At 37.5% G+C, this 3,148-nt stretch overlaps 1 pseudogene; it reads right to left on the bottom strand.

Moving 5' to 3' along the window:
• Gm8182 (predicted gene 8182) lies at window positions 1,496-2,352 on the bottom strand (annotated as a pseudogene).

The raw sequence follows: 3,148 nt of genomic DNA on the forward strand, positions 1-3,148 counted from the left end.
ACCCTTAATTATTCCTGTCTGAAAGAATTACAGGGATGGAAATGAAGAGGGGCCTAAGGAAAAGAAGGTACAGAGACAGGCTATTGAGTGCTCACAAAATGGAACCTAGAATGGCAGCACTCAGGAAGACTCAACAAGCAGCTGAAAGAGTCAAAGGCAGGTAGGTGCACCCAACCAATGGACAGAAGCAGCTGACTCCAGTTTTTGAATTAGGTAAAGACTGAAAGAAGCTAAGGAGAGGACAAACATGTAGGAGGACCAGCTGTCTCAATTAATCTGGACCTCAAACACTGGACCACCAAACAGGCAGCATATACCAGCAGATATGATGCCACCCACACATATATAGCAGAGGTCTGTGTTCATTCAGAGATGATGCACCTAACCCTCAAGAGACTTGGGGCAACAGGGAGTTTCAAGGTCAGGTGTTGTGGGGGGTGGGGACATCCACGAGAAGAAAGGGAGGGTGGGGTGAGGTATGGAATGTGGAGCATTAGGAGCTTAGACGAGGGGTGGGATAAAATATGGAGTGTAAAATAAATGAATAAATTAATTAAAACAAAGAAAGAAAACAATGGCAGTGCAGGTCTTCAAAGATTAAAAAATAATTATCTACACATCTGAGAAATGATAGAAGAGTTATATACACAGGTCTTATGGTAAACTGTACAAAGTACATCAAACGAAAGAAGAGAATGTAAATCCACACTGGACAAAGTGCTTTGTTTCATTATTCATATGTATTTTCTACTTTATGAGCTTTAAAAAATAAGGCTCTGCTAACTTTACAAGGCTATGCATTTAAACTTATTTCTATTTTTACAAGTGTGCTTCATCTCGAGCAGCCTATCCACTCAACATAGATTGTTTCAAATAGAATTTAATAATTGTATTTTTACCTATTTTGATTTATGAAAATTATTTTTAAAAGTCTTGTTTTGATATTTTATTCTCCCTTCTACGTTACTCGTGTATAAAACTTTCTACACAATATTGTGTTTCATATGGTCATTTAATACAAGTATTCGGCGTAATTGAGTATATATAACCACAATAAAATTTGCCCTCACCGTTTTCTCCCCCATCCTAACAGTGCCCCTCGTTTCCCTAAAATTTTTCACATATACTCTACTCATAGGTGTGTACAGTTGTCATGTGTCTATAGTGATATGCAATATTTTTCTTTGAGACTGACAGATTGCATAAATTTAACATTCAGTTAAATGTATTATCTTGCAAATAATATAATTTCATCCCTTTCTATGAAAGATTTAATTTTCTTCATCAATTTCTCTATTAATAGACAGCTAATTTTAATTCATAGCATCTTCTTTAAATAAAAAATTTGGTGGGGACTTTTGGGATAGCATTGGAAATGTAAATGAGGAAAATACCTAATAAAAAATTTTTAAAAAATTGGGACTCATTAAGCTGTGAAAATTTTAAATAAATAATAAAAAAGAAATTTTGAAGCAACTTCTAGAATTTTTTTTTAAATTTTGTAATTATATTTAGGTACAGAAAACTTAGTGTACATTTAACCCAATTTAGTGGCGAGGTCTTTAGCCTTTGCTTTTTCCAGCTTGGCAATGAGAGTCACAGACTTAGGACCCAGAACGTTGCCTCCCCAGTGGCGATGGATCTCATCATATCTGTCATTATAATTGGTCCTAATAGCTTCCACCAGCTTAGCCAGAGCACCCTTGTCTTCCGAGTTAACCTGTGTGAAGGCAACAGTGGTGCATGACTTCCTGTGGACCAGGCATCCCAGCCTGGCCTTTCCTTGATGATGCAGTAGGGCACCCCCATCTTTCGACGCAGGCAGGAAAACCACCAGGTCAATGGGGTCTACGTCATGGGTAGTCACCACCAGCTGAGCCTTCTTGTTCTCCATGAAGGTGGTGACTTAATTGACTCCTGCTAGGAGGACAGGTGGTCTCATAGTTGGGACGTCGCCTTTGCCAGCAGCTTTCTTCTCAGCAAGGACTAGTAGCCTTTGCTTCTTCTCTTGCTTGGTCTCTGGCCTGTACTTGTGGGAAAGCTTAAGCAGCTGAATAGCTGTCTGCCTGTCCAGCGCCTGGGTGAACTGGTTAATGGCAGGAGTTTACTTTGAGCCGCTTATAGAGGATGGCTCTTTGCCGCTGCAGCCTGATGTAGCGGGGCCATTTGAGGAAGCACATTAAATCTCTTTTGGGCTGGATGTCCTGTCCAATGCGGAAGTTCTTGGGCCTTTTCTCAAACAGAGGGTTGACCACTTTCTTGGCCTCCTGCTTCTTGACGACGGCTGGGGCCAGGGCCACCTTCTTCCCCTTGGCCTTCTATCCTTTGGGCACCTTGCTCGGCTGCTGGAGAGATGGAAATTTTAATAGATTTAATTTCTTCTCAGAATATAGATTTGGAGGAACTGAGTTATTGATGATTAATAAAAATAGGAATTTTTAAATCTGAAATTCTTTAATAAAATAATTTTTGCAATTAATCATAACTGTCAATTACAATTAAAAGAATCCAGTTCAATATCAACTATGTATCTACAGACAACAGATACCAAAGTTCATGATTAAATATGAAAAAATCAAAATGATTAATAATTATTATTTTGAATATATATAATGTTTGCTTCCTTGGACATTTTGCTTTCTTTAAACTGTCCGCATACTTCATCATGTAACTTATGTGAAAATAATTGGAAATCTTAATAAATAAATAAAATTGATTTAATCAGACTCCTAGGAAAATATCCTATATCAATGAATAAATTAAGAACAAACAAAACTAGTCAATATAAGAAATCTTAAGTTTTTGTAGCATATAATAATATTACCACTTGACCATAAATATTAAATAATAAAACCTCTTATTGGGTTTTAAAATGACCTCACAGTGAGACAATAGCATCCTGAAGAATGCAGCCTTGTAAAGAGAATAAAGAAGTCCTTAGTGACAGATTTAGAGGTCTTGGTGTGAAATTTATGTGCAGAGTTAGGAGGCTAACACTTCCTTGCAAGAGGGAATCAAGGGAATTCTCCTGAAGCTCAATTTCACTATTATGTGCAAAATGTTTACTTAGGCTAATTTGATTGGATCTGGAGATGATAGAGATGTGAGAGAACAAAATCTTTCCCCATGGACTCAATCGGTGGTAGAG

Source organism: Mus musculus, chromosome 5, assembly GCF_000001635.26.
Source record: "Mus musculus strain C57BL/6J chromosome 5, GRCm38.p6 C57BL/6J".
NCBI classification, from domain to species: domain Eukaryota; kingdom Metazoa; phylum Chordata; class Mammalia; order Rodentia; family Muridae; genus Mus; species Mus musculus.